The 13707-nt window shown below is 46.7% G+C and overlaps 1 long non-coding RNA gene across 6 annotated transcripts in view; it reads left to right on the top strand.

Annotated features, from left to right (window-relative positions):
• Positions 1 to 13707, top strand: part of LOC129531685 (uncharacterized) — a 169454-nt gene that overhangs the window by 117363 nt on the left and 38384 nt on the right. For all 6 annotated transcript variants that reach the window (XR_010129910.1, XR_008677011.2, XR_008677012.2 and 3 more), the window contains exon 2: positions 11108 to 11196. This is a non-coding gene — a long non-coding RNA (uncharacterized lncRNA). The remainder of the gene's footprint in view (positions 1 to 11107; positions 11197 to 13707) is intronic.

Below are 13707 nucleotides of genomic sequence, written 5' to 3'. Positions count from 1 at the left end.
TCCTTGGCTGGCAGAAGCACCACCCCAACCTCTCTCTGCATCTTCACAGGGCATTCTCCCTGTCTGTGTGTGTGTCTGAATTTCCCCCTTTTATAAGGACACCAGTCATGTTGGATTAGGGGCCCACCCTACTCTAGTATAATCTCATCTTAACTAATTACACCGGTAATGGTCCTAGTTCCAGATAAGGTCACATCCTGAGGAACTGAAGGTTCAGACTTAAACACATGAATTTGGGGGAGGAGACGCAACTCAGCCCATAACCACATTCTTTCTACACAGGGAGTTCAAGTTAGAGAGCCTATCAAATCACACAGGGAAAGGAGATGAAATCCTCTGGGTCCGTCACTGTTTGAGGCAGCCCTAGACACATGCTGAGCTATTGTCCCCACTTTGCCAATGCAGACTAAGCTTGTGTCCATGGAAAAGCCCAGTGTGAACTAAGATCACTGGATGCCCACCTTGGTGCTGGGGGCCGGGGCCCACACAGAAGTCCCAGGCCCAACCTGAGGGGAGCAGGCTATACCAGGCTGAGGATGGCCCCCTTGATTTGGGTGCACACTCAAATGTACAAACTACTGCCTGCACCACAGAGACTGGCCCGGAGGTGTTATCTTCCCAGAGGGCTGGGCAAAGGGCTATCTTTGAACCAGCTGTTCCCACTCAGGCAAGAGTGGCTTTGCTGGGCCTCCACTTCCTCCACTGTAAAACGAGGGTGATGCTCTGCCCTGCCCGACCCATCTAGGGTCAGGTGAAGATCAAATGGGATAATAAGATAGAATGTCTTTTAAAAGACCCACACACGAAGGTGGCATGAGGGATTGTCTTTATGACTATCATGTTCTATGCAGCCCTGACTGTTACGTGCTAGCTGGCTATCTCATTTCCTCGAGGTGTCCTGCGTGCCTGCTGATGGGGACGATTCCAATGACTAAAAGGTACCTGGCCTTCTCCATGCCCAGCTTTACATCCAGTAGAGGCTCAGGCCACCCTCGATGGCAGCCTGCCCGCTGCGGGCCTGCTTGTCTGCTCAAAGCAGAGGTTGACTTGCGCCCAGGTTGCATTCCAGAAGTCCTGGCCTGCTTTCTCCACATGGTTAGCTTCGAGCAGTGAGCTTGGGAGCAGCCTTTCTGCTGAGTTCTGCCAGGTGAGCCAGCCCGCAGGAGTAGGGGGTATCCCAGGCACGCACCTGTGGCTCAGGTTTCTCCCTTGTGGCCCGCTCTCTCCCCACTGCTGTTTTCCAGAGCACCTCCATCCTGCAAGATTGACAGCTCACTCTTGGTAGGGAACAGAGTGTAGGAAGTGATCGTTTCAAACTTCTCTTGCAGCTCCATCTGCCAAAAGCCCCTCTACCAGTTGCCGTATTTACCCTGGCTGCCAGGCCTCTCTCAGCTGCCCTAAGAAAACAGATTACCGTCCAGAGCAAAGTCCTCGTGTGTTTCCTTTCTGGAGATGAATCAAGTTCTGAAAGAAAGGTTTCCTGTAGCCCATTACACCATTTCAGTTTGTTTTATCTGTCTCCACCTGTGGAGCAGAGAATTAACCTGCTGCCCAGGGCCGGGCCAGCGAATGCTTGGAAGGAAAGCAAAGCGCACGGGTGTGCGTTTTTCGACAACACACCATGGCCTTGTTCTCCTCAGCAGAGCATTGTCCCCGTGAGGCCCAGGCCCAAATCTGAATAGGACTTTGTGTAACTTGATCTGTTTTCCTTCTTGGCTATAGTCTCTGTGCCAAATTTAACTGTGGTCTGTATATATAGTGTTGTGGGAGGGTGGGGGTAGACCAGGGAAGGTTGGGGGAGGGGAGTATATCCATGCAGATTTTTTCCTGTCTTCCTTTTTTTGTGCTTGCCTGCTTTGCTCACTGTTTGCTATATATAACTCAACATGACTGTCCTCGCATCTCCAGTCATTAACCCTTTAGGGATAACTAATGCGCCTCTTTATGTAGGCCCCTGGCTGGGAAGCGCTGGCACTGTTGGAGTTAACGACTGGCCCCTGGAAAGTGAACTTCCCCAGAAGTGCTTGTGAAGCAATTAACAGGGCCCCACTCAGATAGTAAAAATATCCCCTGGCTTACAAACAAGCAGAGAAGCGCCTCCAAGCCAAGAGTCACCGCTGTGCCCCAGGAATGTAGTGGGCGCTCCCTCTTTGAAAGTCTTGTATCTTAGACTTTGCAGAAATGCTATGAAAGCTGGTGATGCAGCAACGATTTCAGGGGAGACTGAAATCTATTGTCCAACTGAAAGCCTGTCAGGGCTGGGCCTCTCTCAGGAGGTGAACCATCCCAAGGGTCATGGAAAGAGCTACTTATTGTGGGCCTGGGGTGACAGTGACCCATCCTGGGTGAAGAGAAGCCTCACTTCACTTTGCTGGAGGGAGACAGTAGGCTGACAAAATATTGTGGAATCTCCTAAAATTGGTTGCTAAAGGGAGCTTCTCACCAGGGCGAGCTTGCCTGGGCTCTTCTTTCAAAGGGCGGAGTGTTGTCTGCCAGTCCCCAGGCTCAGGGGATGCAAGTGAAAGGGCTTCGGGCTTTACTGTTCATTTCCTCAGAATCATAGAAATGCTGAAAATTACAAAACTGCGGTCTCCCTGCAAGGGACTCAAGATGTCTTGGGTCATCTTAGGCTATATTTAGAATGGAAAATGTGTTGGCTCTGAGGAAACAGGGTATGTGTCCTTCTCCAAGCAGGATGCTATGGACCTTGCCCCATAGGCCCTCCTACCCATCCTCACAGAGCCCTGAAACTCCTCCTCCAGGAACCCTTCCAGCCAGTGGGAAGACCCCACAGATAGGGCCCAGTTTCCCCTGTGAATCAACTTCTCTAGCACTTCCCACTGCCAAGGGCTGAGAAGGTCCAGTGTGCCCAGTGTGGCACTGTTTTCCAGGGCTGGATGCATGTTTGGTCCTCCAGTGGGAACTCTGCTATCGTCCCTGCTTCACCAGGAGTGATGATGGGGACAGGCACGGCAGAGAGTGGACACAGGGATCCCGGCCTTAGGAGGCAGTCACTCATCCAGCTCACTTGTACATACGTCACCATGGACACAGAGGTTTTCGGTATGGTAACGATTTGCACAGTCCACATCAGCATCCTGTTAACTTTCTTTTTGTAACCCTCAGCATGGTTTTAAGAACCTGGAAGTTTATTGCGTAACTGTTTTGCTTGTGAAGTTGCACATGATTTCTCAGAAAGATCAATTCAAACCCGCCTTGTCACCCCTCTCCACCCAGGCCCCACTTCCTGCTTTGCTGGGGCTGGGGGGTCAGAAGTAACATAGCTAGAGACAGATGTCCATCATCTGTGCTTGTGATGACAAAAGGAGGTAATAGGAGCACAGTCAGACCCTCACTCCTTGGAGCCCTGTTGTGAGCCGCTCATGGCATGCACCATTCTCTGTCCTCACAACAGCTCAGATGGGTAGGAATTATTGGATTCTTTCTCTAAATGGGAAACCAGGGGTTTTAGGTGCCTTATCCATGGACCCTGCCCTCACCTTCCTCACCCAGTGCCTCCCTGTGCCTTGCTGGCTCTATCTGTGAAATGTCTCAAGAGTCCATCCTGTTGTCTCTCATCCCATGTCTCCCACTTGGCCCACAGTCCAAACTCTTACCTGTCCAGACTCCTACTCCAGAGACAGCCGGCAAGATCTTTGGGAAAGGCACATTGAGCCATGTCCTTCTCCCCCTTGGAACTCAACAGTGGCTTCCTGTCACTCTGAGAACAGAATGCAGCCTCCTCCCTGTGCATGACAAGCACCTCCCTGCGGTCACAGCTGTGGCTCCCTGACTCTGCACTGGTCCAGTCCAGCCTCAAGGCCTTAAATTTGCCACTCCAGACCCCTGGTTTTGACCCTGGACTCTGAATACATTCTGGTCTTTTCCTCAGGGAGGTCGAGGCACTGTCCTAGCTTGTGACCTGCTCCCATACCTATTTTCTCAGGGTGGAAGCAGACGCTCCAGCTCCCACACTGTGAGGCTGGTACCATTACCTCCAAGACCCAAAGCCTGTAGGAAGTATAGCAGGCCTCACTCAATACCCTGCAGTTCCCTCACTTGCTCCAAGTGGGAGGTGGGTCTTCACGGGTCCCCAAGATGAGGGCCAGTGGCTTTCCTCTTTCACAGGCTACAGTGGGAGCGAGTCTTCCACCATGGGACCTCTGGCCAGATCTCAGGGCTCTGTGGTTGGGGTAAAATGGCTCTCTTTTATGGGGCTTTAAGACATGAACTGACATGACATGTCCTAGAGACTATCCAGAGAGCATGTGGATCACTTTTTGCTGCTTTAGATCACCTTCTTTAAAATCAATGCATTGACATATTTTCAGCACTTAAATTTTCATATTCTATTATCGCATCATCTCAGAAGAAAAGTCTTTCATAATTAATTCAGTGGCTGCCCACACACCACTTACTCTATTGCTTCAAAATAATTGGCTTTCACTTATCAGGTCTACTAGAATGACTGTCTTAAACCAGTCATGTGGTGGAAGCATCACCATGTTTCTTGCTCAGAAAAATACCCTTTCAAGGGCTTTTCTAGGGGAGCCGGAACAGTAGCCAATTCTAGTGGGACCTTTAAGAAACAACTTTGCCCAGGATGATATTTGAGCCCCCTAAAGGGCCAATAGGGGTCCCTCTATTCAACTTTCCCTCCAAGTCCCACCAACCTCCCCACTTTGGTTCCATACAGCTTGGATTATTGCCCTACTAGTTCAAAACTGAAAGTTTCAAATAAAAACCAAAAGACAAATGTTAAGTCACATTGAATTGATAACTGAGACAATCTGTCAAGCATATTTTGCTTTCCTGATTTTTCAAAAAAACCCTAATGTTGCACCTTCCTTGTTGTCAGTTTAGTACGTTAACATTTTTTTAATTAAACTTCAGTATCATTGAACAGGTCATAGAGTGTGAGCAATATTGTCTTTGTTCCAAAACTCCAAATGTAATGAAGCTGCCATTCACAATTGTTTTCTGCTGGGCTGCTTATTTTAAAAAAATGATTTTGATGAATAAAAATAGGTGCATTTTCACAGCGTGGGGTCCAGCAAGAATGAAAACCTTATGGATCACAGCCCAGCCCCTGGGGGTGCGGGAGGAGGTGTTGTCAGATGTCAATTTTGGCTGATTGTTTTTGAGGCCATGAGACTGCCATTCCTGTGTCCCATGGTGCATTTTAGAGACTGATGTCACTTTTTTGAGATAAATTATTAGAGAAATGTTTATAGATGAATATACATTTCACAGTGTGCCAGAGTTGAGGAGTCTAATGAAGTTTAGAAGGGACACTGGGATGAGGGTGCTGAGCTGCGGTGCCTGTGACCTGTGACAGACACCTCCTGCACCAGGAGGCAAGGATCCTGATGGTCAGATACTCAATCCCCAACAAGAGGGGGTTCAAAGCCAGTGCAGACCCTTCCTCCCACCGCTGGGGGCAGCAAAGGACCCACAGTGGAGATTGCAAACTATAGCAGGGGCTGTGCTTTGTGTTTGTTTTCAATATTTGAGCCATCATACAAAAATCTAGTGATTTCTCATGCTCTATACAAAAACCAGAAGATCTGGGCCACAAGGTCTGCATTTTCCCCAGTATCAGTCTGCTATGGCCCCATATTAGCTGCCTAGGGCCCCTCACTCCTGCTCCTGCTAGACCCTGTGGATATTTGAGTCATGACCTTGCCTCAAGGCTTATTCACGTATTATTTGTTTATTTATTTTTAATATAGGAAGGGTCTTGCTCTGTTGCCCAGGCTGGAGTGCAGTGGCACAATCATAGCTCACTGCAGCCTTGAACTCCTGGGCTCAAGTGATGCTCCTGTTAAGGCATATTTAGATGGGAGGAAACATCTTTCTTCCTTTAGAGCATCTAATTATCGGCATGGCCCTGGACAAATTATCCTAGAGCCTGGAGCCTCAATTTGCTCATCTCTGTAAGGGGGGTGACAATGCAACCTCATAGGGTGGTTGTGAGTACTACATAGAAAAAGACTCCAGAAGGAGCACAGGGCCTCCATTGGGAGCCCCTCAGCCAATACTCCCTCCTTGCTGCCTGCACAACCTCAAGAGAACATGGTGTCCTTTGGGATGCTGAAAACTGTAAGGAAGACAACTGTGCATTCTCTGTGTAAGCAGTGTGCACACTGTCTTCCTCCTAAATGGCTAGTTGGAGGAGTGAAGACAGACTCACTCAGAAATGGGTGATTCCCTGGCTGCAGTCTCCTCTCTGATAACAAAGGACTGGGCCCAGATTAGAGACGAGGCAGGAATTATGTGCTGCAGAAAGGCGGTGGGGACATCTTGAGTTTGTTTGTAGCTAATCTCAAATAATTCAGGTCTTTTCCATTTGCAGCAAATCTGATTCCCTCAACACATCTGTGGTAAAATGTTATGAGTGCATGCGGAGACCAAGTGTGGAGGGGATTTTTTTTTTCCACCACCAAATCCATAGTTACCCTCCAAGTTGTAATCTTATCATATTTAACTGGTTCCACATAAACAGATCTATGTATATTTTCAGTAGTTTCAGCTGAAACCTGTTAAGAACAGATGTGCAAATGGTTCCCTGGCACTGATCCATTTAAATATATTTTTTCCACGAACAGTTTTTTCTCTCTCCCTTTCCTTAGAGGGGAGAAAAAATATGAAAGTGGAACCACCATTAAAGTGGATATTACATGCTTCTGTGTTCTCTGCAACCAGTGTTTGCCATTGGTTTTCAAACAGCAGTTTGGCACATGAGGCTATGAACACAGAGTGTGCATTTGATGGACAGTATTTGCTCTGAGACTGTGTGGCTGGGAGAATGGGCTGAGAGCTCTGTAGTTGCTACCTAAGCTGGGGTCAGCCAGGGTTAGTTTTTCCCTGCTGCTGCTGCTAAGCAGCCCCTGGGCAAAGGCTTCAGCAGGCCGTCTGCCTCTTTGAGCCTTTAGTTTTTCAGTTGCAAACAAAAAAAAAAAGGTCCAGGGAGTGGGAAGATAAAGAACTCCTATAACTCAGCAACAACAACCTGATTAGAAAATGGGCAAAGGACTTAAATAGACATTTCTACAAAGATGATATATATTAATAAACGGCCAAAAAGCATGTGAAAAGATGACTGGCATCACTAATGATTAGAGAAAAGCAAATAAAAACTAAAATGAGACATCACTCCCACACCATTAGAATGGCTAATAGCAATAAAACGGAAAATATCAAGTGTTGGCAAGGTTGTGGGGAAATTGGAACCCTTCTGCACTTTTGGTGGGAATATGAAATGCTACAGCCACTGTGGAAAACAGGATGGCAGTTCTTCAAAAAATTAAAAATAGAACAACCATATGACCCAGAAGTTCCACTTCTAGGTGTGTATTAAAAAAAATTGAAAACAAGATCTCAAATAAATATTTGCACACCCTTATTCCAATATAGCAGCATTGTTTGCCATATCCAAAAGGTAGAAACAACCCAAGTGTTTACAGATGGATGAATAAACAAAATGTGGTCTATACATACAGTGGAATATTATTCAGCCTTAAAAGGAAAAGAAACAGTGCTATATGCTACAGTATGGAAGAACCTGGAAGGCTTTATGCTAAGCGACTGAAGCCAGACAAAAAAGGACAAATACACTATAGTTCCACTTATATGAGGTACCTAGAGTAGTCCACTGCATAGAGATGGAAAGCAGAATGGTGGGCTAGGCACGGTGGCTCACGCCTATAATCCTAGCCCTTTGGGAGGCCGAGGCAGGCAGATCACTTGAGGTCAAGAGTTCGAGACCAGCGTGGCCAACATAGTGAAACCCCCCTCTACTAAAAATACAAAAATTAGCCAGGTGTGGTGGTGTGCACCTATAATCCCAGCTACTCGGGAGGCTGAGGTATAAGAATCGGTTGAACCCAGGAGGCAGAGGTTGTGGTGAGCTGAGATCGCACCACTGCACTCCAGCCTGGGTGATAGAGACTCTGTCTCAAAAAAGAATGGTGGCTTCCAGGGCTGGGGAATGGAGGGTTGTTTAATGCATAAGAATTTCAGTTTTGGGGGATGAAATGAGTTTTGGAGATTGGTCACATAACATTGTGAATGTACATAACACTACTGATCTGTACACTTAAAATGGTTAAGATTGTTGAAAAGAAGAAAATAGGGGAGAGGGTCTAATTTGTGACACCAACCTCATCGATGGGGGAGGGATTCGAAAGAGAGGCGCACATTCAGCCAGACACTGAGCCTGTTGCCTGTGGGGATTATGCCTAAGAGGAATGAGATAGGAGGGGTTAGGTTTTCTCAGCTTTGAATTTCTTTCTCAAGAACACTCCTCTGTCCACCTTCCCATTGCCCACCCGACAGAGTTCACCAGGCCTCCTAGCTCTCTACCAGCCTATAGCCATCTGCAGGAATGTCCTCACTGGGCCCCGTGGGCCATGCCCTGTGTCTGTGACTCTGGGGCCTAGCACTCTGACCCACTGGCCTGTGTTCCCCTCTGGTTGGAAGACAGTGCAAAAGGGACCTATTCCACCTTCAGTGGCCTCCGAGTAACCCACCTGCTCCAGTCTGCAGATTTCCGTCTCACTGACTTTGCCCTGGCACTGGGAGGGGAGAAGTGAGGGCTGCAGGTAGGAGTTTGATTGCAGATGAGCCTCAGGGGTTCAGTGTCAGCTGGGAGAAGCAAGGCCACTTCCAGACTCAGTTCTGCCACTGTCTGGCAGTGAGGCTCTGGGCAAATCATTTTGCTTTGTCTCTGGTAAAAGAAGTCTGTGGGCAGGATTGGGCTTTGTAATTGCTAAAGATTCCAGATCTTTGAGGGGCTCTGTCTTCCTAAATTCTGTGCAGCCTGCTAGCCTCTGCAGGACAGTATCAGGGAAACTTAACGTGCCTGTGTTTCGTAGTGAACAGGATATCTAGGGTTGAGAATTACTGCAAACACCGTTATGTTGTCACGTGAGCTGGGGCTCCATGGTGATGCACCCTGGGCTCCCAGAACAATGTGAGGCACTGAGATGCCCTGCACCTGGGCCTGGGTCAGAATCCTGGTAGAGGGGTCTTCGGCAAGGACAGGAGAGGACCTCCTTGGGATTGGACTCAGCTGAGCAGCAGGATGCCTGGTTGGCTTGGGAGGTGAGATTAGCTTCCTGGGGGCAAAAAGGAGCCATATTTGTCTTAATGAGGAGAAAAGAGCAAAATCAAAGCATTCGTTAACACTTCAAAGAGGATAAAAGAACATGTTCGGTTCACAATTACTGCCTCCCTAACCAGGCAAGAGTATGATGGAGAATCCTGTTATCGTAATTCAAGAGGACGATGCCAAAGGCTTCTCTTGCTGGCTGAGAATTGTTGGGGAGCTCCCTGCCCACGGAGGGCCTGTTTGCCAGATCCCCAGCCCCCTGCAGACCTCTGATCTGTGAGGAGCTGGTTCTAGTGATTCACACTTGTTTGTGAAAACCTTGATCTTCATCAAGCTTTTAAAAAAATCTCATCCGTATTTTTTCCCAATTATTTTCCTGCCTGCTCTTTTTTTTTTTTTCAAAAGTAAACACTCAAAAGCCTTCATTTCTATAACTAATTCTGGAGTTTACAGAAGCAAAAATCAGTAGGCTCAAAACTCCATTCCTTTATTCACTTGGCTCAGACTGGCTTGGGGCAGCACCTCTGAGCCCAAGCCAGAAACTGCCAAAAGCGGGTTCCTGTCAGAATCTTGGAGCTCATCCCCCAAACTTGAGATTACTGAGCAAGTGAGCAAGATGTCTCTGTCTGGTCCAGGAAGATGTCAGCCCCACACTGCCCCTCCCAGATAAAGAGATCAACATGGGACAGGTCAGACTCTCCCATTCTGTCTCCACCTTTGCCAGTCTGCTTCTAGATCCCCTTCATGTACTCATATTGCTGCCCTCCATTCACTAGATTTTCAGAATCTATTTACATCCATCCACCACATCCACCACTCTGTTTTCCAAATATTATCACAATCAGCGCAGTAGTGCTTCCCCCCGAATGACTGGCAGCTCTCTGACCTTTCTTTTCAGCTACAAATGAAAGGGGACTTAAAAGCTGTGTGTGCATGTGTGTGCACACGCCTGACTAATGGACACACTCCTCATGAAAAACAGGATAAATTACAGAGAATGGCAAAGTAATGATTACAGAAAGGTATATGAGGCAGAACCCATTAGTGAGCTGCGTTTTGTTCAAAACCAAGATACTGGCAGGCAGAATAACATGCCTTTGTACCAGAACGCATTCAGCTGTAGCAATGACTAATAAAGTAGTGAGGATCTGTGCACATTTTCCCCCTTTTGTGCCTATTTTCATAAGTTAATAACTCAAGCATGAAAATTGTTTTAAGGCTGAAGACTGGTGGTAAGATCTGGTCAAACTGTGTGGGAAACAACTTTTGTTGTTGTTGTTACTTAATTTAGTTTGGCTGTTTTTAAGTTAGAGGAGTGGAAATGTCAATGTCAATGTGAGTCTTGCAATGTGTTTTTGTTAAGCCCAAGAGCATTTGGGATTGCATCATACAAAGCACATTTTTAATGACTAGAGATCATAGTTTCTCTTCCTACAGGTGTATGTTCCTGTTTGGTACAGGTTGGGATTGTTGGGGAGGGAGGAGGAGATGGAAGCAAAATCTTATAAATGACATCATCCTGGGCTTACCCTTCTTCAGCTAGAAAATTCCTATCCCACCAGCAAATCAGCTCGGTGAGCAAACAGCTGCCTTAGACAAATGGGGTTGAGTGTAGGGGTGAAACCTGCTGCAGGATTTTAGTAAATTCTCAGAGCAATGGAAGGAACAGAAATATCATGAATAATTGTCATACCTCTCATTCCTACAGGACTCAGGTTTCATGAGCATTTTCCTGTCCATAGAACCAGAGAAAGTCTAAGTTAAGGGTACCAGATTTTGCATAACTCCTCTTACTTCTTGCTCTTCTTTTCTTTTTATTGGATGAGAAGACTTTGAAAGACACAGAAAAACACAGAGAATAACATAAATACCTGTGTAGCCACATTCTAGAAGTAACAACTGTAATATTCTATAATGCTTACTGCAATTTATTTTTTAAAAATAAAATAACTGAAGCATTACTGATAAAGATGTATCATCTCCTTTATCTCACAGACAAGCAAAGTGGATCAGCAAAGGCTGCAGTCACCAGCATCTTTTCCAACCTTAATGAACTGTATCCTCAAAAGAACACTATCAGACTGGTAAGACAAGCATTATTGTCCCACTTCACAGATGAAGAGCTTGGGGGCCCTGTGGATGTGTAGGAGAGTCGGCCTTCCTTTTTATAGGCCTTTTGCTGAGCTCAGAGGACAGAGCAGAAGACAAAGCCGAACGCAGCCCTAAGCAGACACTATCCCAGCCCAAGGAGCTATGCAGACAGCTCCTGCCTGGAGGAGAAACAATTCTCTCCTTCAGCCAGGCATGTGGCACAGAGGCGAACAGGAAATGCTTAGGGAGACAGTTCACAGATATATATGTACTTCATAGGGAACAATTTAATCCATAAATCAATCATGGATCACTGCTAAAGAAAACAAAATATGCTACCACTAATTTGCCACCCTGTGAGCATGATTGGATGATGTTTATTTTGATTAGGAGATTGCTCCATTTATAAATCTTCAATACATCCTGTCCTCCTAAAACGGCATCTGAATCTTTTGAGGGTTAAAAAAAAAAAAGTGAAATTGGATGAGGGATGAGAGCTGGACTTCTGTGTGTCCCGGGGTTTCTGGATCCACGGCCTGGTGCCTAGCATCAGTTAAGCCCACGCTGGGGTTGCATCACATCCCGCAAAGCCACGTGCTCTGTGAGGCCAACAGGAGCCCCGCCGGGTCGACCAGCTGGAATCTCAGAGAGCGCTGACTCTGAAAATACCCGGCTCTGCAGAAGCACGCTGGGCCCAGGGGGCTTCTAGACTGACTGCTCCATTTATCAACTACCTATTGGTTTTAAAAATTGGAGTGTCTTTTCCGCGTTGACTGGCTCTAAGAGATTTCGCTGGTCATTTCAGAGTGACTGAAACTCCCCTCTAACAGATCCCGGGAATTGTTTTTAGGAAAGGTAAAAGGCAGCCTTTTCTGTTACAACACAAAGGTGAGCGGGCAGCCTGGCTTTGTCAGGATCTGGGGCTCCAGCGCCCGAGAAGCCCAGCCTCGCCGGCGGTCAAGTTCACAGCGAGGCCGCGCGCTGCCTGGGCTGCGCTGCGCTCCCGGACCCACACCGACCGCACCGCGCGCCGCCGGTGCTTCTCCCACCCCAGCCTAGAAGCTGCCTCCCTCCGCCTATCCCTGCAGGATAAGAAGCCCGAGGAGGCGGAGCATGCAACTCGACAGTTACAACATTTAAGAGAGAAAACTTAGTGTCTTATTGGCCTGAAATCGAGTACGCAGCCCGGGGTGATCAGGGTCTCCCGGCCCGGATGTGTGAAACTTGCTTCCCCTGGGCAATAGGCGATACGATGCTTTAGGAGGAAGGTATCTCTCCTCCTAAGCCCCGGAGGGGAGAACTTCCAAAGACAGAAAACCACATGGTTCCTGGCACAGAGCTTTCCCTTTATCAGCTAAAGCAGAATCTTTTCTGGCCGTAACCTGGCCCCTTCCTCTAACTGTAGGCAGAGAGGCAGACAGAAAAGCACTTGCTGAAACACAAAGTTTTGTTCTGTCCTCAACGAACTGTCTAGAGTTGATTGCTGATAGTCGTGGTGCATTATGCCTTCCTGGTTTTCATTTAATTGGGCACCGTGCTGCCTTTCAAGACACCTTAAAGGAACCAACAACCAAATCCAAGAGAGCTGGACAGACCATTGAACACACAGTAGGCTGTGTCTCGTGGCTTTCGTTGTCTGGTGCCTCAAAGAAAACACCAGAAGGATTGTTTCTAAGCTAGAGCCACCCCCAGATTGCTTAAAGTGCAAAGCTCACTGTTGTTGGGGGTACCCTTGTGAGACACTGGAAAGCTGGTTTTACCGTGGCCCTGTGAGGAGGAAGACTGAAATTTAGACAGTAATACCTTTACTAGGATTGGAAAAGATTTGGTTAATGACAGCCCTGTCATTTCTAAAACCCATTATCACTGTATGAGAGATTCCTTTGCGCTGCATCCTCGACAGTGCTTCCTAAGGTCAGTCTTTTCTATTGTATTCATTTTAATGGGTGCATAGCGCTATCTCGTTGTGATTTTAATGTGCATCTCCCTAGTGACAAATAATGATGGGACGCTTTTCATATACTTGTTTGTCATTCATAACTCTTCCTTGGTGAAATGTCTGTTTAGATATTTTGTCCATTTTCTTTATTTGGATTGTTTGATTTCTTATTATTGAGTTTTGGGAGTTCTTTATGTATTCTGGATACAAGTTCCTTATTAGGTATATGATTTGCAAATATTTTCTTCAAGCCTGTAGCTTGTTCTTTCATTTTCTTAACAATGTCTTTTGTTTTTAATTTCAAAGAAATCCAATTTGTCAATATTTTCTTTTACAGATTATGCTTTTGATGTAAGAAATCTTTGCCTAACCTAAGTCACAACAATTTTCTCCTAGAAGCTGTAGAAATTTCAATCTGTAATGATCAATTTTGAACTCATTTTTATATTTATTTATTTATTTATTTTTTGAGATGGAGTCTCACTCTGTCTCCCAGGCTGGAGTGCAATGGCACTATCTTGGCTCACTGCAACTTCCACCTCCCAGGTTCAAGCGATTCTCCTGT

This window comes from Gorilla gorilla, chromosome 12, assembly GCF_029281585.2.
Source record: "Gorilla gorilla gorilla isolate KB3781 chromosome 12, NHGRI_mGorGor1-v2.1_pri, whole genome shotgun sequence".
Lineage (NCBI taxonomy): Eukaryota > Metazoa > Chordata > Mammalia > Primates > Hominidae > Gorilla > Gorilla gorilla.
Note: the sequence above shows the minus strand (reverse complement) of the source record. Positions and strands in the feature narration are given on the sequence as shown.